General features: G+C 34.0%; 1 pseudogene; it reads left to right on the forward strand.

Moving 5' to 3' along the window:
• Positions 1-25,101, forward strand: part of LOC106457671 — a 65,688-nt pseudogene that overhangs the window by 35,958 nt on the left and 4,629 nt on the right.

Genomic DNA, 25,101 nt, shown 5'->3' on the forward strand with positions numbered 1-25,101 from the left:
AAGACTAAAAACGTTGTTACTACTACTAACCGTTTCGGTAATTCTTAATCTAAAGACAAAATAACTGTTTAATATAACATAGTAGCTATTATATACTACAGGGTGACTCAAGCGTTGTACATCTCCGTGGTAATTCTAATCAAGACAAAACACTGTTTATTTAACATGTGCATTGTATACACAGGGTGACTCAAGCGTTGTACATCTCCGTGGTAATTCTAATCAAGACAAAACACTGTTTATATAACATGTGCATTATATACACAGGGTGACTCAAGCGTTGTACATCTCCGTGGTAATTCTAATCAAGACAAAACATTGTTTATTTGACATGTGCATTGTATACACAGGGTGACTCAAACGTTGTACATCTCTATGGTAATTCTAAGTCTCGCCTTACTCTGATTTTCTTCAAAGTTATGTGTAACTGTGGTTCAGCGGTAAGCTTGAGAGTTTATAACGCTAAGATTTGAGGTTCGAAATCCGCGCCGAGTACATCGCAAATAGACTTGTACACAGTTTTGCATTTATTTCTTTCACTGCCACTGGCACATGTGTGGGACACACAATACAAACTTTGTTTTAGCCTTGAAAAGTATTATATTAAGTAAATGTTCTGAGATATAGGTATGCAGTGAAATATATGTATACGTATGTAAATCAGATATACTGGATATTAATTAATTAATACTTTGTAAATAAATGCACCAATAATTACTTCTTAAAATATGAGACCATAGTCACTTGTGAAATATTTCAGGCAATTATATCTAAAACAGTTAATGTTGATATGAACAAACAGTAAGCAGAATATGAGTAATCATACAACACCACGTGCGTTTCTGTCTAAAAAAAAACAAACCTAGTGATGGGAATGTTTTTCATCCATAAACTTTGCATAAACAAACAAGTTGAGTTCGTATTTCACTAAATGTCTCTTTTTTTTTTCTTTTTTCTGTTTCAATAATTCGTTAGGACGTCATTAACCTTGCAAGAACGTATGTTAGCGATCCTGTTCGGATATCACGTTGTTGTGATGTCAATTAATAACGGTGCACTTTGAAAGCAGGAATTAAGAATAATAATGAAAGTACGTGACTCTTTTAATTGCCCTATGTAACACATAGAATGAATTAATAATTCTCACTTGACTTATACGTATCAATTTGCGTTTTTTTCTTTAGCTTGTTTGTTGTTGTCTTCTTAGTGCAAAGTTACACAATGGACTATTTGTACTCTCCCCATCGCGGGTAATCGAACCTAGGATTTTAGCGTTGTAAGTCGTTAACGCTTACCGGGAGGGGGGGGGGGCAGCTTGTTTCTACCATTAGTCTAAGATATAAAAGAAACATGAAATCGATGCTGGCAAGATCTGATACGAAAAATAATATTTCATTTATCTAAGATCGTTCTGTCTTTGAACATCCAGATAGCTACAGAAAGAATGTTTTAACACTGATAAATTAAAGATATATTCTATTCTATATATTCGAAAAGATACAGTCCATCAGGAGTTATCCATTATCAAAATAGATAACGTTGGTTAACTTTTAGCTTTAGGACCAAAACTTCATTATTTTTTATGGGGCCTGGAGTAATACATACAAAAAATTTAATGAAACTTCCCAATCTGATTGTTACCTTTTTTTATCTCATTGAATTAAAGCTGACTTTTGTCCTGCCTGTGTTATTATGTTTCACCCAGTTTTATACAAATATGTTTCACAATCGGCCGGCTAACGAGCAAAAGCTTTAGGTACTACCAAAACTAAAAGATTCGTGGAGCCCAAGGCACTTGTCCTCTTTTGCACTTCATCTCTTAATGTGGTATTGTTTAGAATTAATTAACACTTCGTTATAAGGGTTTATACAGTCTCAAGAAATATTTGTTCCTCTCGAAATTGTGGAAACCCTTATAAAGGACAGCTTATATTTCTAAAATCTTGAGATTTAATGAATCATTTTTTGTTACTGTTCAAGGTTAGGCATGGCTTATTAGTGGATCGGAAGGTCCAGTGTTCGATCCTCGATTCTGCTGAGTACGCTCCGCACTTTCAGCTGTAACTGCATTATAAAAAGCAACAGTCAATCTTATTATTCGATTCTAGATAGTTGGTGAAGCTAACTGTTTGCGCCCCCCTCCACACTTGTAATCAACAGTTCTAAGTTAGAGACAGTTAAACCTGAAGCGTGGGGGGGGGGGGGAGGTACTCAGCCACTTAAACTATCTGCGCGTTAGGTACGTGTCGGGTCGAAAATACTAAGTATGAATTCTCATTGTTCATCAACATGATAAATTAACTATTTGTAAATAATATATATGAAAGTAACTTAAACGTGTTCACAATAGAGAAATATTATAACATTTAAACAAAAACACTGGGTAATGGTAGGAATGCTGACACAGTTTTAAAATTATGATTAAGTTAAATGATAATTAGAAACATTATTTTCTCAGCTTTTGCAGAGCTGCAGACTGACATGACAGACCTCAACAAAGATATCCAAACCACTGGAGTCCCTATATTAGACCACAGAACCTACATGCTAAGGGTGTTTTTCCCTGGCAGCAGAGAAAATCCAGCTTTTCGAGAACTCAAAGTAATAGATGCTTTTTTTATGAGAATACTACAAAGTCACTAGGAGTATTAAAAAAATGTAGTTATAAAGGTTGACCACTTAAGTCATGATTTAGCATTTGCTAAATACTTTTAAATAGTAATATCATTTAAGTGTTGCGGCCTAGTGGTTAGCGTTCTGTTTAGAAAATCGGAAGGCCCAAGGTTCGAGCCGAAATTCTGCTGAACATGCTCAGTGCTTTCACTTGTGGATGCAACTATAATAGTTACAGTCAATCTCATTATTTGGTTATATATGTTGAACAAAGTCATTGTGGTGGCAGATACCCCTGTGTAGTTTCCTTTATTCTTTTTCAGTAGCTCAGAATTAGGGATATCTATATATAAACCCTTTAGCCCTTTTGGGCATGAAGTGCGGTCCAGGTTGAAAATAGCAATTACTGTAAAAAAAAACAACACTAAACCATATTAACAGCTAAAAACCTACTTAAAGGATTTTTGACATCCATTATTATTTACACATTTGTGTTAGGTACCCTAGGTATTATTTTTAGAATTTTTTGTCAGTGAATATCAGTCTCTCATGCCAACCAAGTATAACATTCATCACTTTATAATTTTCTATGTTTCTTATTGCTTTTGTAGCGACTTCTCAGAAGATGTTTGTCATTGTAAGTAATAAAATGTAATACCTGTAGTTTGTTTTGGTTTGTTTGGAAGTTCGCTAGCCGTTCCAAATTTAGCAGTGATAGTCTAGTGAGAAGGCAGCTAGTCAACACCACCCACCGCAAACTCTTGGGCTACTCTTTTACCAACAAGTAGTGGGATTGACCGTCACGTTACAACGCCCCCATGGCCGAAAGGGCGAGCATGTTTGGTTACGGGAATTCTAACCCACGGCCCTCAGATTGCGAGTCGAGCGCCCCGCCAGACCGTGATTTGTTTAACCCTTCTTGTGATCTCTCATAAAGCTAACGTTTCTTTAACTCCTTGTATATGAATCACTGTTGTTATTATTTCTGTCTATAGACATAAAGTCAAGTATCTTTCATGGATCATACTTTCCGTCATTTTACAGCAGATTAATAGTTCCGGAACAACTGCTGAGCTAGGCCATGGCACATTTTGAACAGTTACTTCATACCAAACCTTTCCTGTTGACCTTCATTCACACCCTTGAAACTCAAAGGAGCTTTTCCATAAGAGACAAGTAAATTTTGATCTCATGTTATTCCATATTGAAAGCAGACAAATCCAACTTTTTGAAGGAAGTAAATGCTAACTTACTGTCAAGTTCCATATTATCGATTATGTTCAGAAAGAAACAGGATTTTCTTTCCCTATAGCTGAACATATCACGACCAACGAATGACCATGCTAATGGTCAGTGTCCGTCCGTTTCTAGCGCGTGTTTCCATGATGCTACTTGTTTCCATCGTAGGACGCGTGCAATATAATGACAAAATGGATACTGTAAGTAATCAAAGTCTTTACGTAAAGAGGCTGGTAAGACTGCGCTCATACCGTGAATTACTACTACATACGACACTGACTCGTGTTCTGATGTTCCAGAATCAAAATGGAAGATTATGAAGCATGCGAATGCCATGATCAAATTTCTCGTTGCAAAATACCAGGAATCGATAAATTCAGATAGAAAATTCTTCCCCGTTTCACCCCTAGTTCTGATCTAGCACAACGTATCTTCCTTCGTCTGAGTTCTTTCAATGAAAATCTTATTTATTTAGCTTACAGGAAATAAATCTGTTTCTTTCTGTACATACACCCCCTGTTAGCAAGTGATTTTCTGTTTGTCTCAGTTTTGTCCACAAACTGTTGGATACCAGTGAATAAACGACCACTCCTACACGAAGCTGGTTCATTAAGTAGTAGAGTATAGTTTGAATTGACAAAAATATTTGATGTTTCAGCATGCAAGTTTTGAATATGGTCTACATATTCATATATGATATTTTTATTCGTTCAGTTTTGTTTGTTCTGTTACATTTTCTGTATGTAAAATATTAAATGTCACATCTCTTTTTTTTTTACTTTTTCTTTCCATTTCATACATTCTATCTTTCAGAGTCAATGGACAGAAAGTTTAAATTACAATATTCGTATCAGGTCATTTTCCTGTTTACAATAAGTGTATAGATGTATTATGCATGACAGTAAAGGAAAGTTTGGTCAATAAATTTGAAATTGATAAGTTTTTCATATTTATTTAGAATTCAAGAAGAACTTTCAATTATAATTAATTTAATGTAATAGTTATTTATGAATAAACTAGAAATGTTAAAAACCTAACCTTCTTTTATACTAATTCACATGATTTGTTTGTCTTGTAATTTCTTCTTCTGCAGAGTTAACGTGGCTTCCCTTATGATGGTTATTCTTTTGAAAAAAATGGATTACGCCACAGAGTAAGATATTTCTACTTACACAGTTTTAATAGCTATATGTAATTCAGTAGTAATCACTAAATATTTGGATACAAGTTCTCTTGTGAATTGCTTCTGTTGTTGTTTTACCGCACTTTGTCCACTGCAGAGAAACGAACCCCGGATTTTAGCGTTGTATGTCCGTAAACGACAAAAGATGGTATGTTAGAATTGGTGCTCGTTTCCTTATTATAAAGTTCTAAAACTCATGCAGTTATATGGCCTTATAGATCTTATTAGATTTTTGTGTGTTACTTATCATTCTTTTATGAAATAGGTTGTTTGTAGAAGCACCTCCAATGGGCGAGCAATGAGCTTGAGAACTTACAATGCTAAAAATCTGGGCACAGCACAGATAGCCCATTTTTCAGTTTTGTGCATAAAAACAAAGAAACAACAAGTTTGTAGAAGCAATTATCATTTTACAAAATGACTCGACATACTTTATTGTTTATATTTGATTAAATACAGTGTGTTTTACAGCCTGCATTGGCTTTGTGGAAGTTAGTAATACTTTTTAATACTGGGTGTTTTCTTAAACATTCGAGGATAAGTATTTTTTGTTTAATCTAGAATAATATAATTATATTAATACATAAACGTTTGAAACCAGTGTGAATGTATTTGCTGTGAACTTTTCATGTTAGTCAGATGTATTACAACTTATAGAGTTTATGAAATTACTTTCATTATAATCTATTCAACTCAGAAAAGGCTTTTTTTTTCATATAAAAACTCGTATGAAACTAATATAAACTTACTTGCTATTAATATATTTATATTATTTAAATGTGTTACCAGTCGTATATTTCATGAAATTACTTTTTTACTTGTTCAACTCATAAACATACTTTGACGAGCCAAAATTTAGACTATTAGAAAAACAATTAACTTTCTGAAGTTAAAAGCTTAGTTGTTTTAAGTTCATTTATTCCACAATAAGTAATGAAATTTACTTGAAAATAAACTTTCATTCCTAGTGTTAATAACCTACAATATTATAGTAAAATATAAGCAAGTATTGTATAATGCTTATGGTTAAATTACCAGTGGCTCAGCGGTAATTCTGAATGCTTATAATGGTGAAAATCAGGTTTCGATATCCATGGTGAAGACAGCACATATAGCCCATAGTGTAACTTTGTGAACAACAAACGAACAAAAATGACAAGAAGTTTGGCACTTAATTATTTTCACAAGCTCTAGTTAAGTTTTAGACTAGTGAAAAATAAACGAATACAACACAGCCTTACATAGTGAATTAGAAATTGAAAGAAAAATGCTAGAGATGTGAAGAATAAAAAGAGTAACGCAGAATTTCGAAGTGTTTTCTTCGCTAACTGAAAAAAATTAAAATCTTTAAACATTCGTGCCACTGCCAATCTTAGCAACAAAGAAGTCACCGCTGAACATTACATCAACGCACACGGTATAATTGACGAGACATCTTATTGGGTCAAAGGTTTCTTTTGGTTCAATCCAAACTCATTTCCATTAACATATACAATGCCTAACCCCTGTAATACTATTATCATTTATTTATTTTCATTTTTTAGCATAGTATACTTTCATGATCTTCGACTCTAACCTGTTCAACAATACTTTTATTACACTTCGCCGTGCACCGTTCTATTATATTGTTGTAGTTTTATGTATTTTCGGTTATTATACTATTAAATCTGTTTTGTAACGTGTGACGTTCATAGACCCTTGAAAAAAGGCGTAAACCGAAACGTCGGGTAGTTGTTTGTCGTCTTCGTTGAAAATGGTTTCCATCCTTTAGTCAGCACTGAAAGTTTTAAAAAATGGCAAGAAGCTTAACTTGTCTACGCTTTTATAACCCTCAGTTATAAACAAGTTTCTTAAGAAATCTATATTGATTTTTTTTTGTCACAGGATCCTTCAGGAACTGTTGTACAGATTGATTAACAAATACGCTGGGACTAAACATCCACAGTTAATGCTCAGAAGGTAAATTATTTTAAGCAAATCTTACAGACTATATGAGAGTAAACGATTATTGTTATCAAGTAAGATGCATCTGGCAGATATAAGATCACATATCAGACAAATGGATTTTATTTTAATGTAAGTTGATTGTTTGCTGTTAATTCACTTAATGTTATTTACTGTGAATATCAAACTGAGTGGCTGAAACTTTTAACAGAAAGACAAAATGTAATTATTTCATTCTGAATTACTGTTAATTAATTACTGAATTAATGAAACTTGGAACACATACCTAACAAAAGTGAAATAATTTGATTTATTAATATAACGTGTTTGGCGAAACTTTGCCTGAAATAAATTTGTTTTATTATTATCTGGAAAGTAAAGGTCGTTTTTTTTTCATCCTAATTTTATTGCTTAAATATCTCAATCCCTCAATTATGCACCACAAATTCAGAAATACACACACACACATATATATATATATTGAAATAAATATTCTAATGGTCATATGTGTGAGTAAAGGATTGACCCAGTCTTATTTTTTGAGTCTATTAATGTTTTGTTTATCGTGATTGAAATAAACTTATAGAGTCAGGCTGCCTAAACCTGTCAGCCTGATTGTTGAACTTTTTTGAAAACTGAAATGAAAACAGGATTTATCATACAGCATTACCAACAAACTTACATTTTGTTGTTGAACAAAGTGCATTATATCACATGTATTCACAAGAGAAAAACTTTCAGATTGTTTTATTTTATTACAAGTTTTGGTTTTTACAGTAAGGAACAATATTTTTAAAAAACAGGTACGACGTTTCGATCACTGGTGCGATTATTCTCGAGTACCGTTAAAACTTGGGTACTTAAGAATGGTCGTACCAGTGATCGAAACGTCGTACCTGTTTTTAAAATATTGTTCCTTACTATTAAAAGCCGAAACTTGTAATAAAATAACACTTATAATCAGTAAGTAAATTCAAAACGAAACTATTATTTCAAGTTGTTTGTTTTTCACTTTACACCAGGACGGAATCCGTTGTTGAAAAGTATCTAACTAACTGGATGGCTGTGTGCATGTACAACTACATCAAGGTGGGATTTGTCACTGTTTTATAATTTAAAAAAAAGTACACTATATTTGTCAGCGTTTCTTACACCGTTCTGTCGTAAGTTTTTTAAGTGTTTAATTTTTAATGAGTATAAAGTGTTAACTGTCTTGTGTGTTTTTTTTTGACTGAATCACAACTGTAATGATTCTGATAAGAAATTGTTTGTGCCTTGAGGAGTGTAAAATGGAAATATTTGAGATTACATATTGCATGTTACGACAGCTCATTTGATGATTCATATTTTTAAGAATTATTCTGTAATTTTTGCTACTAGGATTATACTAGTAGTTTTTCTCTTTGTAGCTGTACACTTTTATAGAGCGAGTTTATAACTAACTGTATAAAACCTTACGTTTTCCATGATTATTTTGGGTAGTCATTGTTTAATTTATTTTCTGTTGTGCGTATTGGTGTATAGAAGACTTATAAATACTAGAAATAAACGACCTTATAACACCAAAATGTTGTTTGTATTTAATTCAACGCTCAACGTTTCGCTTTACAGCTTCTTCAGGAGCGTTCACTAAAACACAAACCGTAATTGACAAAGCTTCAAATGGTTTAAATAATAACTTCTATTCGAATCTATAACGTACTTTTGACATATTAAATAGAAAAGCTTATTACTGAAATAATTTACTACAGGTAGCAGTTGATTATTTCAACAGTACCTTTCTTTCAACAATAAGATTTACAACTTAATATGTCAAAAGCACGTTACAAATGCATGTTATAGATTCGAATAGAAAAGCTTATTACTGAAATAATTTACTACAGATAGCAGTTGATTATTTCAACAATACTGTTCTTTCAACAATAAGATTTACAACTTAATATGTCAAAAGCACGTTACAAATGCATGTTATAGATTCGAATAGAAGTTATTATTTAAACCATTTGAAGCTTTGTACTGTCAGTTACGGTTGTGTTTTAGTGAACGCTCCTGAAGAAGCTGTAAAGTGAAACGTTGAATTTAATTTTAAAAACATTTTGGTGTTATAATATCGAGTCAATATTTTACTCAGAATATTTATGACCGTTGTTATGTTAGTAAATTCTGTTTACTGGCTACAATAATCTATATTTTTCACATTCATTTTAATTATTTACTTCTAGCAGATTGGTATGTTCACTGACTGGTAAGATTTTGGTTTTCAACCTTTTATTTCCTAGTTGTTTAGCTTGTAACTTACTGGTTCTCATCCTGGTGTTTTGTTTAATGTTTGTTTCGATTTATTGTTTGTAAATTAATAATTTTCGAAACTCTACTAGTCATAACGTGGTTGAATAAGTCTGCTGACATATGAGGACTTACAAGTTTATGCTCTGTAGTGATGAGGTGAATCTCATTTGAATCCCTTATGGTCATAAAAAAGTCCAATAGACACCGAAAATGGGACAAGACTAAATTGTTAATTTTGTTCACCATATTGCTGACCTGTTTATCAAAATATTTTTTGAAATACTACTGTTCAATAATTAATTATTATCTTGGAATTTTATCATCAAATTCATACGTTTCTTAATAGTTCCTTACTTGATAATGTTAAATACTCGATCAAGTGGTTTCAGTTAGTTTACAAAACTAAGTCCAAGCAACAATTTTTTTTTCTCCATTTGAACCTACAAATTCTGATGTTGCATAGTTAAACTGAGTTTTTTTTTGTTTTTTTTTGAAGCGGCATAAGTCAAAACAGAAGGTTAAGTATCTTTCACTCATGTTACCATGAACTTTTCTTTTCTTATTTGCTGATGCTGTCTTCGGCTAAATTGATTTTTTTTAAGTGGCATTAATCAAAACAGGAGTTTAAGTAGCTTGCACTCATGTTACCATGGGCGTTTGTTTTCTAATTTGCTGATTCTGTCAAGCTAAATTGAGTTTTTTTGAAGTGGCATTAATCAAAACAGAAGTTTACTCTGATCATACCTTGATATGTCAGTATGGTCCAACATTCATGGAAAGTTGTTTTTCTTTATTTGTGTCATTCATGTTGAAATTTAATTAATTAGAAACTATCAATCTGAAAACCTCAAATACTGGTTCATCATCGGTTTGGTGTTTAGTCAAAAATTCAGCACTCTCCCACAGTCAGTATCTATCGGAGTTTTCAGGACCAACCACTAAATGACTCAGGTCTGTCCCATCACAAGGGGACTTCACCCATAAAACTGCACCCACAAAATATCATCATCTTTCAATAACGCTTCACCAGTGAGCCAACACCATCTTGAGATTAAAGTTTGAAAAATAGTTTAGCCATATTACGATCTATGACGGTATTTTAGTGCATGAAACGTCGTGTTTTTCCAACAATAAGTTGCTGATTTGAGGCTGCTAACCTTTTGTACTTTACTTTCTGTAACTTCTAGCAGCTTACTATTTGTAACTTTCCAGGAGTATGCAGGAAGCTCATTGTTCCTGCTATTTAGTGCTATCAAACACCAGGTGGAGAAAGGTCCTGTTGATGCACGCACGTTCGATGCTCGATACTGCCTGTCAGAAGAAAGACTTCTACGGGAACAGATTGATTACAGCCCTGTGGTAATTTTATGATTGCGTGTTTTAAAAATACAATAACACTAATTTTTATTCTTAAGCATAAGTATATATGTTTAAAAACTTACTCTTTTCTGCGGTTACATTTGTGTGAGATGGACAAAATTGATCTCTGTGAGAAATATGATACTTTTAATAGTAAATTTAAACAGTCATAGTTATTTTTTTAATATGAAATAACTGCTGATATTACACCAAAGTATGAACCTTTGAGACTGAAAGATGAAATATTATAATAAGTGTGCAACTTTTTTATACTTTATTCCAGGATCAAATGTACAATTACAGCACCATAATGCTATTCCTTATGGGTCGGTGATGCTTGTGTTCACGAGCTTACTAGCTACACCAGCCAAACAAGCCTTCAAATTAAACAATTAGCTAGAGTAGTTTCATTGCCAAAATTATATCCAGAAGGGAATAAAATGTGAGATAATTGTGCAGAAACATCACTATTCCACGTGGAAGAGAAATATTGGAAAACTTTCATCAATTTTTGAATCAAAGAAGAATGAGGGCTGATTTCAGACTATATAAAACTTTCTTTATTTAGTTTGCACACTTAATCCGTAAAGTTAACTCATTGTAGGTGATTTATAATATATAAATGTTCAAGTCATTGTGAAACTTGTGACGTCAGAATATTTATAACACTAAAGCAGGGTTAGGGAAAGCCAAGCGAGATCATCAATATTTTCAAACACTGCTGGACAACTGGACAAAACAACAATAGCGTCATTACTTAAGTTCCATAATTCGAGATAAATCAGTTCTCAAGCATTCATTTGCAAAACTGTTAACACTGATGTGAACTATAAACTCTAGTATCTTAATATGGCTCGTTTTATAGACAAACTTTGTTTAACATAGTGCTTATGTGATTCTAGGCTCTCAGTATGTTGATGTCGTCTACTTTGTTTAAATGCTATTGGTTTGTTGCTAAGCGCCAAGGATCTTAATGTGATACATTTCATTGATATACATTTTAAATATACTGCTTATGTGACTCTAAGCTTTCCCTGTATTGATGTGATATATTCGCTGTATATCTAACATAGCCAGTAATGCTCTTGACTTTACTCTGAACATTCAGTGATAGTTGTAATATACTGTCTACCATGATCTCACATAGGCTACGATGAAATGAGACTAAAGGTAGAACTGTTATCGTATTCTGTTTCTTTGTGCAATCTTATTGGTTCGATGAACGTTGTCATATCCATATCGTGATTGATTTCAAGAGATTTATCTTCTCTAGTTTTATATATGGAAAACATCACTTCTATTAGCGACAGCTGATAATGTGATATATCGCACATTCAAAGTAAACAATTTATCCTAAGAAGCGGAAAAAAAAGCATGTACGAAATATGCTTTCTCTCACGCCATGGATGCCTAACTTGGAATAAATGTGTCTTGATCATTAGGACAGTTCATGCAATTACTACTTCTTAAATGGCCAAGTGTCACAATATTCATTCACTGCTCAAACAACACGTACATCACTCAAACGAACCAGAATTTTCAACATCTTGCCATCTCCAGTTTCCATAATGGTAGTCCTGAGGTGCTATTTCCTAGAAATACCACTCGCTATAATGTCTGGCAATGCACACATTTTTAACTAGGAGTAGAAACAGTACGGAAGCAAACAATAGTGATCACAAGTGTTTCTTCATATTCTTTCTCAGATCATCCATCTAGTCCAAGGAGAAAAAGAGGAAAAGGTCCAGTGTCGAGTAAACAGTTGTGACACAATTTCTCAGGTCAAAGCCAAGATATTTGATACACTGTACAAAAATACCCCATTTTCTTTGAGACCATCTATATACAGTGTAGATTTAGGTAAGAAAGTAAAATTAAGGTTGTATTTATATCTTTTAACGAGCTATAACTCAGGGAAGTTATTTATAAAGGTTGTAGATTCAATTACGACCAGTAAGACTAAATTTTTAGTAACGTCGTTTAGAGCTAGATAAGAAAGGATAACTCTAAATCGGTATTTACATGCAGAGCTAGACAAGAGGAGTAGGGTTAAAGTTGTATTTAAGTTGTGTAGAGCTAGGTAATAGGTTTTTATTTGTTTTGTTGAATTTCGCGCAAAGCTACTCGAGGTATATCTCTGCTAGCTGCCCTTAATTTTGAAGGGATATACTAGAAGGAAGGTAGCTAGTAAACACCACCTAACGCCATCACTTGGGCTACTTTTTACCACCAAAATGTGGAATAGATCGTCACATTATAACGACTCCAAGGCCGAAAAGGCAAACATGTTCGGTGACGGGTTTCGATCTCGCGACCCTTGGCTCGCGAATCAAGCACCTTGATCACCAGGCCATGGTAGGCCCAAGTAAAAGAATTAAGGTTAAAGTGATTCTTTCATTTACATCTAGGCAAGAGAAGTATGGCTAAATTGGTATTTACATCGTGCAGAGTTAAGTAAAGATTTAAGGCTAAATTGGTATTTACATCGTGCAGAGTTAAGTAAAGGTTTAAGGCTAAATTGGTATTTACATCCTGTAGAGTTAAGTAAATGTTTAAGGCTAAATTGGTATTTACATCGTGCAGAGTTAAGTAAAGGTTTAAGGCTAAATTGGTATTTACATCGTGCAGAGTTAAGTAAAGGTTTAAGGCTAAATTGGTATTTACATCCTGCAGAGTTAAGTAAAGGTTTAAGGCTAAATTGGTATTTACATCCTGCAGAGTTAAGTAAAGGTTTAAGGCTAAATTGTTATTTACATCGTGCAGAGTTAAGTAAAGGTTTAAGGCTAAATTGGTATTTACATCGTGCAGGTCTAGGCAAGATGTTTAAGGCTAAAGTGGTGTTTATGTCGTGCAGAACTTGGTAAGATGAATAAGGCTAACAAAAGTTTTACGTCGTGCAGAGCTAGGTAAGAAAATGCAGACCAACATGACATAATGATATACAGCCAGCTGAGTAAGTGAAACGTGTTCCACAAACTGTGATAGCGGTGAACCATGTGAAATATTTTAAGATTACGTCCATACTTGTGCATTATACCTACTTTTTACAATGATTGAACTCGTTTTAATGTTTCTACAAAAAAAAATATCGATTGTATAATCTGTAGCATGCCTTTTAAATAAACAGTTCATTAAAATATGTATATTACTTTTAATTAGTATGGCATCAGGGCCGTAGAGGGCGCACCACTTTAACAGACGACGATTCTACGTCCAAGACAATTAACTGTTGGAGAAGATTAAATACGCTTGAACACTATGGTATACGTGAAGTAGCCGTTGTTAGTTTGGTGCCTAAAACCCAACAAGATTCTAAAGTCACAGGTGAGACAACTGAAGAATAAAAATAACCTCCAAGTCACAACTTTGAATTATTCTATATTTTTCTAAACACATATTCTATCGTTAAATTTCCTAAGCTCAAAGTTAAGGATGTCATGGCACAAGCAAATAGAAGTTAAGTATTAAAGAGTGTTAGCTTTGTTCTTCTTTTAGTTTCGTTTTTTTTTAATTATTCCCCCGTTGTAGACAAGGTTAGTGTATAACAAAGAAGTAGCCAGTAAAAAAAACCTGCGTGATTAAGAAAAAACTATAACTTTGTATTGTAGTGATTGAATACATTCTTAAAGTTAAGTTTCCAGCATATTATAAAAGGAATCACATATAAGATATTCTTTCATTAAAAAATAATAATAATTCGGAATCACAGGCACAAATTATTGATTTCCATAATCAGAAAACACCGCCGTGATGAATTAATTATTTATATTTACAATAAAAATATAAAAAAGAGAGAGTACAACATAAATCATTTTACTACTCCATATACGTTATTATATCTGTGTTTCAGTTGACGTACATTATCCATAAAAGCATTAATGTGAAAACATTCTAATATTTATTTTCAGGTGAATGCAATATTATCAACTCTCTGTCCCCTGCCTCTCCACAGTGTAACGAGAAAGTTTTAGGTGTACGCTACTGGCATCTCATAAGGCCAGTGGATGAAGCACAACCGGACCAACAAAAAGATCTCTGTCCGAAGGCAATTCCAGAGATCTTTCTGACAAGGCTGCTGTCGACGAAGGTAGGTCGATCATTTCACTAAACCAATAACCTACATCGTCAGAACTCCAGACGAAATATGTAATTATGTCTTTAATTTGTTTGTATTTTTACTTTCTTTTGCAAAATAGGTTCAAACATCTGGTTTTTTTTAATTAATGGCTTGTATTACCGAAACCAAAATCGCACTTCTTTTTTTTTCAAAGTGGTGTGACTCAACCATCAACCATAAGGAAATCTTTTCTTTTTTTTTACCCATAAGAATTACCCAGAACGTTTAGGGCTGTTAATGTAACGTAGTAAAACATATTATGGACGATTAATACCATACTGAGTGTTACCAATTTGAATTATTAGTACTATACTGAATATTACCCATTTGGACGATAAGCGCCATACTGATTGTTAAAAATTTGGTTGAGTAGTATTACACTGAATGTTACCAATTTTACATAGAAATATTCGCCCTTGATATTTTACAGCGCAACTTAGCATTCTGATTTATATATCCTACAGGGCACAGTACAGCAATTCGTATACGACTTCCTAACTACGGTTCTAACAGCAAATGAGCTTCTGCCATTACCCGTAAAATGGTTGTTTGATCTGTTTGATGAAGCAGCAACAAGACACGGAATATCGGACCCTGAAGTTGTCCACTCTTGGAAAAGTAACAGGTGATTTGTTGGTTAAAGTTCAGCTCTGTGGGTCAGTTAAAAGAGAGAGGGAGGGCCACCTTTCGAAAGCGATCGGGTTGTAGGGTTTCGTATTTTGTCTTTAATTGATTTTCTGATCCTACGCGTTTTTGTTTCATAACATCATGAATAAAGGAAAGATTGTATATACTATCTATCATTATTAAAAAAATTGTATTTATTCCAATTATTTACCTTTAATATTTTCATGGGTACTTTTATATTAGTATAGGCAACTTTAGATACATATAATTATGTATAACTCTATATGTTCTCGTGTATATTCACGAATAACGTCGCGGCGCCTGGTCGATTGCACTTCCGCATCACACCAACTTGCTGTGTCTTTATATCAGCTTCAACGTTGATTTCAATGTACATTTTGCATAAAGTTTCAAATCCAAATTAACTAATAACTTACTGTAAATATGTTGTGTTATAAAACAGGTACTTATTAGAACTGGAACGTTCAAAATAAAATGTATAAGCGATACACTCTGAAACCTCTGATGTCCTGAGTAATAATTATGTCTCTACTGCCCAAAGATCTTGAGATTAAACAGCTAATTAGGTGCTTCCAATAGCACATTTATAAGCAAAGTTTTTGGTTTATGGGTCTCTATAATAATGCTAAAATAGCATTCGTAACTGGTTCATACAGATATGTACCGTAGTTTTTCTGCATACGCCGTGTATCCAACAAACGTCCTTAGACATAATTAAATGTATTATATGGTTGATAATTTATAAATGGTACTAGTATTAAAGTAGTGAGTAGTATTTACCAACTAGTTTACACTGCTCTAGAAGGGCTTAAGTAATGTTGCCCAATATAGTTTGATGGTTTAATAAGTCTGCTTAAGCAAATAGTGTATCCAACGAACGATAGATGACGCTATTAGTATTTAGATAGTGAAACAAACCATTTGTAGGTGGCTCTAATAGTGTTTAGGTAACTGTTACCAGCTGTCTGTACATTGAACAAGCAATTTTTAAGATTATCATGAAATTAGCCGTACTAGTACTTACACAGGTGGTGAAACCAACAATTTGAAGGTGCTCTATTGGTAAGTGGGTACATACTGAAACCAGCTTGTTATATAGTTATAGAAACTGAGTTTTAATAGATGGCTCCAGTAGATAAAGAATCCATCATTTCACAGAAAGTACTTAAGTTGGCGATGAGACGTGGAACGATCATTTATAAACGGTTCTGGTAATGTTTTACTAATTTACAAAGCTAATAGAGATGCCTTTATAGTGTTGCTAACGTTGTTGTTTGTGGCACTTCGCGCAAATGTACTCGAGTGCAGAAATAATTATAATTATTATCACGGAGGTGGCTGTAGTAATACTTACGTAGATGATTAACTAGTCATTTGTTGATTATAAGTAAATAGTCGTTTTTAATACACACCATACTGTTTCTTTTATGTTCCAGTCTTCCTCTTCGATTTTGGATCAACCTTCTAAAAAATCCAGACTTCATTTTCGATGTCCAGAAAACGCCAACTGTTGATTCCTGTCTATCTGTAATCAGTCAGTCTTTTATGGATTCTTTCACCACTACCGAACATCGTCTAGGCAAGGTCAGGAGTAATATATTTTTACTCTTTATATGGGAAGTGTCTCAAGCGCATTTTCATCTTGTTCTCTGACGATACTTTGTCGAACATTGGTTCATGTCAGAAGAAACTTTTCTTAAGAGAAATACTCGTTACGTACCCCTTAACGTCGTCAAACAACAAGATGATGAGGTGGGGTTGTTTGTTTTGAATGTCGCGCATAGCTACACAAGGATTATCTGCGATAACCGTCTCTAATTTAGCAGTGAAAGGCTATAGAGAAGACAGCTAGTCATCACCGCCCACCGCCAACTCTTGGGCTACTCTTTATCCAACAAATAGTGGGATTGATCGTCGCATTATAACGCCCCCACGACTGAAAATGCGAGCATGTTTGGTGGGACGGAGATTCGAACCCGCAGATTGCGGGTCGAGCGCCCTAATCACCTGGCCATTATAAAGTGGGAGAAATGTATAATGCACATTTCATCAGATTTAATCACTAAACCCCTAGGGGGTCCATCTTAACCCCAAGTTGAGTAATTTAGATGCTAATATGAATTATTGTTTACAGGGTCAGAAAATAGTACCCCAAGTGGCTCAGCAGTGAAGCTGACGGCTTATAATGCTAAAATCTTGGTTTCGATACCCCTGGTATGCACACCACAGATAGTCCAATGCGTAGCTTTGTGCTTACCTACAAACAAACAACCAGAAAATATTGATAGTGCCAAGAATCGATCCCTGAATTATAAGCTCTGAAGCTTATCGCTGAGCCACGAAGAGACCATCTGTTAACTTTTGTTTTTTTTTAATTTAAAAACAGCTAAAATGGGATAAAAAATGCATCATTTAAAAACAACGTTTAGCACTGTTGACGTGGCATCAATGTACTCAGCACAATTGTACACCCAATTGATGTCGTCAACCGCATAAGGTTGAGCTAGCTTAAGTATAAACGTAATCCTTGTGTGTTATTTATTAAAGGTTAGTATTTCTTTATTAAAATTGCTTATTTTATTTTACATTTATTAATATTAGGTTCTCGACAAATAAATTTAACAATTGTATTTTCATTACAATGTTCTGTATCTTTGAAATGCTGGTAGACACGTGACATTTTAATAATTTTTTTGTTTGTTTTTTGCGAAAACGGGACGCAGATAATGGACCCGCAGGTCCACAGCCAAGCTCGTGGGCTCAAAAGTGCCTTGGTTGACAGGTTCCTTATTTTGTGATTCGTGTAATATTTGATCCTATATAACATTTATACAGGTTCCTTATTTTATGATTCGTGTAATATTTGATCCTATGTAATTTATACAGGTTCTTATTTTATGATTCGTGTAATATTTGATCCTATGTAATTTATACAGGTTCCTTATTTTGTGATTCGTGTAATATTTGATCCTATGTAATTTATACAGGTTCCTTATTTTGTGATTCGTGTAATATTTGATCCTATGTAATTTATACAGGTTCCTAATTTTGTGGTTCGTGTAATATTTGATCCTATGTAATTTATACAGGTTCCTAATTTTGTGGTTCGTGTAATATTTGATCCTATGTAATTTATACAGGTTCCTAATTTTGTGATCCGTGTAATATTTGATCCTATGTAATTTATACAGGTTCCTAATTTTGTGGTTCGTGTAATATTTGATCCTATGTAATTTATACAGGTTCCTAATTTTGTGATTCGTGTAATATTTGATCCTATGTAATTTACTGTCCTGAATGCTTCTCCAGGTCTGTAATTTGAAAGCATAAAAATCCACTTCGTCAAGACTATCAAGTTTCTTGTTAAAATTCTAGTCTAGTCGTTTTTCTGAATTTCTATATATATCGCTTAATGATATAAACCTAGAATTATTTGTATATACATTTTAAACGTGTTTACTGTGGACAATTGCTATTTTTTATTCGATTTTACAAAGCTTTTAAGTCGCTTTCGTTTAATGACAATGGCTCTTAATATGTTTTCATCATCAGTTTCGCTTACTTACTTTGAAAATGGATTTTTTTTTTTTGCACTCGCTATTATTTAATTGCATCATCCCTGAAATGTATTTGTTATTTAATAAGTTTACTTGTGACCTTGTACTAACTGCTATACGATTATTACTAGAATGACTGAACCTTTGTTATAACTGCTTTTACTTATTTCTATAGCTGGAACGAGTTTGATATTCGCCATTATTTAACCACAATGATTTTGGGATCGTTTTTTTGCGTGCTTGCGTTTGTGCACGATAAACGCAATTTCAATTATAGCTGATATTATATATATATATATATATATATATAATATCACACCATAACTTCTTGTTTTGTTTTTTGTAGTTACAAACGTTAAATCACATTGACTTCAATACTTTCCTTAGTCCCCCGGTGATCAAAGGTTTTTCATAAACCATTGTTATTATGGGATATATTACGCAATGTACGAAAACAAATGCAGGGAGTAGTTTTAAATGTAGTTATTTTAGGATATGCAGGGGACGGTTTAAACATGCCTCTTAGTGGATGTACAGGGACGACTATCAAGCAAGATTGTCCACTGTTAGGTCAGCGGTAAGTTTAAAAAATGGCAACACTAAAATCCGAGGTTCGATTCCTCTCGGTGAACATAGCGGAGTCATCTCATTGTGTAGCTTGGTGTTAAATTAAGAACACAATCAGAAGTAAAGAGGGCAACATTGCTCCGCCACCCAATCCCAAGATGGCCAATATTGACACCAGAAATATCGATAACTGTCTATATCACTGCTTGGGAACTGAAAGAAGGTAACTTTGTACCAAATCCCTTGTAACTTGGTTGAAGTACACGTGAATAGTTAACAAAACCCCCGAATTGTGCTGCAAAAACAAAAATTCCCAAAGTTGTCTTTATCTCTGTTTGGAACCTGCAAATAATATCTTTGTACTAAGTACCACGTAAATTGGTCGAAACATAGCTAAATAATTGACCAAACCTCCTAAAATTATGTTTCGTAAAAACTTTTTAACCCCCAAAAATGGGCATATCCCACATTTTTGTATAGGACCTGTAAAGAAATATCTTTGTACCAAATCCCATCTAAATCGGCCGAAATACGGCAGAGTAACTATCAACAAACCCTAAAATTATACTTTTTGTCGCATCTTGACCCTCCTATAATTACTAAAAATGGGAAAGTCCGCCATTTTTAGTTTTCAATGTATGAACCTGTAGAAAAGTATCCTAGTATCAAATCCCATGTAAATGGGTATTAAAAACTTTAAAAAATAAAAACTTTTTTAAAATAAAGTACAAGAACAACGTTTCGCCCTTCTTAGGTCATCTTCAGGTTAACAAAGATAGTTTGAAACTGACCGTTACTGGGCACATGTCTTATGGACGAGAGTGTGAACAGGTATAAGATTGTAGGGGGCGTACCAGTTATATGTTAGGTGATAAATATAGGCATAAAGGTGTTCCTTTACGTTGGTTGAATTTTGGTTTGCGTTCTTGTATAAGTAGGGCTTCTTTGATTTTTCGTTTGTTTGTCTTTGTTTCTCCACTTAATATGTTGGTGTTTTATGTGCTTATGTTGTGTTTATTTGTTTTGCAGTGTTCAAAAACGTGGGAAGGTGTTTTTCTGTGTTCATTGAATCTGGTTTCCTTTTTTCGGCTTGTTTCTTCGATATAGAAGTCGTGGCAGTTGTTGTATTGGTGTTATGTTTATCAGTGTAGTTTTTACATAGTATGGATTGTAGTTTTATGCCCGGTTTTTGAATGAATTTAATGTTTATTGGAATGTTATGTTTTGTTGTAAGTTTTTCCAAATGTTGATTATTTTATCGCTAATATCGGGAATATACGGTATGCAACAGTGCAGGATTTTATAGTTAGTTGTTTCATTGAATTTACCATTGTTTGTTTGATGTCTCTGCTACACATTTTTACTTCAATTGGGTTTAAAATATGACATGGTAATTGACCAAAACCCCCCAAAATTATACTTTTTGTGAGCTCTGCCCCCCTCCCCAAAAAAGGTTAAAAGTGGGCAAATCCAATTTTTATCTCAATTTGTTAGGTGCATGAAATATTATATGTGTGCCAAATTTCATCTTGATTGCTATAAATACGACAGCACAGGAGCCCAAAATATACATTTTTGGGTTGTTTGACTTTTGACCCCATAAAAGTCTTAATAAGGCTTAAATAATAAAAACGAAAAAGACGTCTGGGTGTATTGGACCAAGGTATAACCCTACCAAGTTTCAAGTCAATGCGGTGACAAATGAAGGAATGACGATCCATTGAAAGGTGTTTGGAAGAAGAAGAAACAATAGAAAAATATCGTGTCTCTCTGTGGAGACATAAGTATTTATCTTAATTAAATTGTTTCATTGGGGAAAAAAAAATAAGTGTGGAAAATTTTTATTAAGGGCTATCGTTGATTCTGTAACACCTAAGTAACTTTTTCTTTCACAAAAATAGCGTTCTAACATTGCTATTAAGGAACACCATTTAATTACATCGACTCGTTTATTGTTTTTGATATTTGGAGTAATTCTGTGTAGCTTTTTTGTGAAAATTCTAAAACAAACAAGTCAGAATCGGTTTTACTAATTCTCTACTTCAATCACAGCGACATTGGGAAATTTGAGGTACCCCGCTAAATCGCTTTGGCTCGGTGATGTTTTTGATAATCACAGCCATTTAATTAGATAGATTCTATGATTTTTTTGTTTCTTTGAAATGTCTATCTTTCAATCACAATAATTTTAGGATATCTTGTTACTCCTTACATTAACTGTGCTTCCGTTATTTCCTAAAGGCTGTTATAACCAACAGTCAAGTAAGTTTATTTTCATAATATGATTGCCATATCTCCAAAATTTTGAAGCGATTTTGTTGTTGTTGAATCTTATTTTAGGATTCTCCCTCAAGTAAGTTGCTGTTTGCTCGGGACATTCCAGTCTACAAACAAATGGTAGAAAACTTCTATCAGGACGTTGCAGCACTTCCGGTCGTATCCGCAGCACATCTCAAAGCTGCGTTGCAAAGTTTGTCCACGGTTAGTATGCGTTCTTCTAATATTCACTCAATCTGTCCACGGTTAGTATGCGTTCTTCTAATATTTACTCAATCTGTCCACGGTTAGTGTACGTTCTTCTGATATTTACTCACTTTGTTCACGGTTAGTGTACGTTCTTTTAATATTTACTCACTTTGTCCACGGCTAGTGCAAGTTCTAATATTTACACACTTTGTCCACGGTTAGTGTACGTTCTTCTAATATTTACTCACTTTGTCCACGGCTAGTGTAAGTTCTAATATTTACACACTTTGTCCACGGTTAGTGTAAGTTCTAATATTTACACACTTTCTCCACGGTTAGTGTACGTTCTTCTAATATTTACTCACTTTGTCCACGGTTAGTGTAAGTTCTAATATTTACACACTTTCTCCACGGTTAGTGTACGTTTTTGTAATATTTACTCACTTTGTTCACGGTTAGTATACGTTTTTCTAATATTTACTCACTTTGTTCACGGTTAGTGTACGTTTTTGTAATATTTACTCACTTTGTTCACGGTTAGTATACGTTTTTCTAATATTTACTCACTTTGTTCACGGTTAGTATACGTTTTTGTCATATTTACACACTTTGTCCACGATTACTGTACGTTTTTCTATTAATTACTCACTTTGTTCACGGTTAGTATACATTCTCACTTTGTCCACGATTAGTGTACGTTCTTCTAATATTTACTAACTTTGCATGAGCAGGGCTTTTTGTTGGAATTAGTTTTCTGTTATATAATTGTGAAGTAAATAAGGGTAAAGGAATGGCGTTAAAATAATTCATGTTTGTTTTGTTTCTTTTCGGATATTTGCGCAAAGTCACTCAAGTCTGCTCTACTCGTTCTTAATGTAAACCTGTAGACTAGAGGAGATACAGTTAGTCAACACTATCTCCTGCCAACTCTTGTTTGACCAAATATTGGTATTTCACTACCATTCTTATAAATCACACACGCTCCCAAAGTACGGAGCAACAATTTGGACGAGGAGGGGGAATAGGAAGTGAATGGCAGGCATGTTAACTACTAGGCTACGCTCGACTCACAGTTGTTATATAATTTAACATAACATTTTTAAAAGATGTGTCAAAGAGTGAAATTTGGGAAGTAGATACATCAGAAAGTCGAATGTCCACCTCTAAGTCATAATCTCATAAGTCATATTTGATATCATGTATGCAAGCTCAACATGGATTTCAGATGAACATGAAAAAAACTCTTTTTCGTGCTTTTTTCTTCTCCCTACGAATAAGTCTCCTATGAGCACAGCGCAAGTAGCTTTCTTGCCGTTAGTACTACCTAAGTTTAACATAGCACTGTTTCCCGGTTACACTTGCACGTAACAATGTGACCTGCTTCCCGTACCACGTGAGCCCGTATAATGCCGTTTCCATCTACTTCAGGTTCCTCGTAATTCCACGTAATGTTAATTCTTGGTTCTACTTCTTGTACCATGTGAGCCCGCATAACACCGTTTCCATCTGTCAGGTTCTTCATATTTCTGAATAACACTGTGTCCTGTTTCTGGTACCACGTTGGTCACGATTAATAATGTCAGTCAGTTCTGCTAACACAGTATGGTGGTAAGCCTCGATAACAGCTACTCTAAACAAGAATGTTTCATTGTTATACTGTGATTGTACTATTTTTACATAAAAGCCATCTCGAACTATTATGAATGAACCATTAAAACTATAATTTTGTAGTTTGGTTTGGTTTGTTTGTTTTGAATTTAACGCAAAGCTACACGAGAGCTATCTGCGCTAGCCGTCTCTAATTTAGCAGTGTAAGACTAGAGGGAAGTCATCACCACCCACCGCCAACTCTTGGGCTACTCTTTTACCAACGAATAGTGGGATTGACCGTCACTATATAACACCCCACGGCAGAAAGGACGAGCATGTTTGGTGTGACGGGGGTTCGAACCCGCGACCCGCAGATTACGAGTCGAGCGCCCTAACCACCTGGCCATGCCGGGCCTAATTTTGTAGTAAAACTACTAAAAGAGACAATATGCACCACTAGTCGTACCTAATTTTGTACTAACGACCAGAGGGAAGGCAGGCAGTCAAAAGTACTTTAACCAACCACGCTAAGGGATTCACTGTCACCCGTATAACGCACCAACAGCTCAAAATGGGGCTAATATTTTGAGTTATCGAATGGATTCAAACCTGGCTTTTCAAATCCGAAATTCAGGCCCCCCAGTAGCACAGCGGTATGTCTGCGGACTTACAACGCTAGAATCCGGGTTTCGATACCTGTGGTGGGCAGAGCCCAAATAGCCCATTGTGTAGCTTTGTGCTGAATTGTAAGCTGAAATAACTGTTCTTTTTCTAAGAAATTAGCAATACATACCGTGATCGAGGTTAATGTTAAAGAAAATTATTTTGTTTTATAAAAAGTAGTATATTGCCAACCATGTATTATTTACTACATTATTTGAGCAGTACATTTGTTTCAATCGACTTTGAAAGTTACGCTATGTATTGTTCAACATACCTTGGTCAACGAACCAAGTTTGTCTGAACATTTGTTGTTCAATAGTATAAAAAATACAAGTATTTTCACATTATACGTAGTATGTTTTAAAATGTTATGAAATTAAGAACAATTTCATTCAAAGTGGATACCAATTCTTTGTTCTTGATATTTTTTTTATCAGCATTAACTGGCTTTGAGGTAAAATAAAAGTAAGCTAATTAGGAATAAACGTAATTTTAACTTGATTAATATCATTCACAAGATAGTAGAGAATTCGGTTGAAACTTCTGTCGTATGGTTTTCCTGATTTAAACCGTTTTTGCAAATTACTGATAAAAAAATATGTAATTGTAATTTAGCAAAAAAAAAAGCTGTTGAAAAGGTTAAGTCTAGATGTAGTTCGTTGGTGAATGTCGCTGAATATAAATAATAAAACTTTTAAACTTAAAACAACCATATTATTTCAGGCTTGTCAAGGAGAAGTGGACATCTCAAGTGCTCTGAAGGAGCTCTATACGTATGTGAATCGTTATAGAGGCCAGGTGAGTGATAATGTAGTCACATTGTAATCTATGTAACGTCTTGAGTAAAGACTTTTCTTTTCTATTAA

Source organism: Limulus polyphemus, unplaced genomic scaffold (genome assembly GCF_000517525.1).
Source record: "Limulus polyphemus unplaced genomic scaffold, Limulus_polyphemus-2.1.2 Scaffold360, whole genome shotgun sequence".
NCBI classification, from domain to species: domain Eukaryota; kingdom Metazoa; phylum Arthropoda; class Merostomata; order Xiphosura; family Limulidae; genus Limulus; species Limulus polyphemus.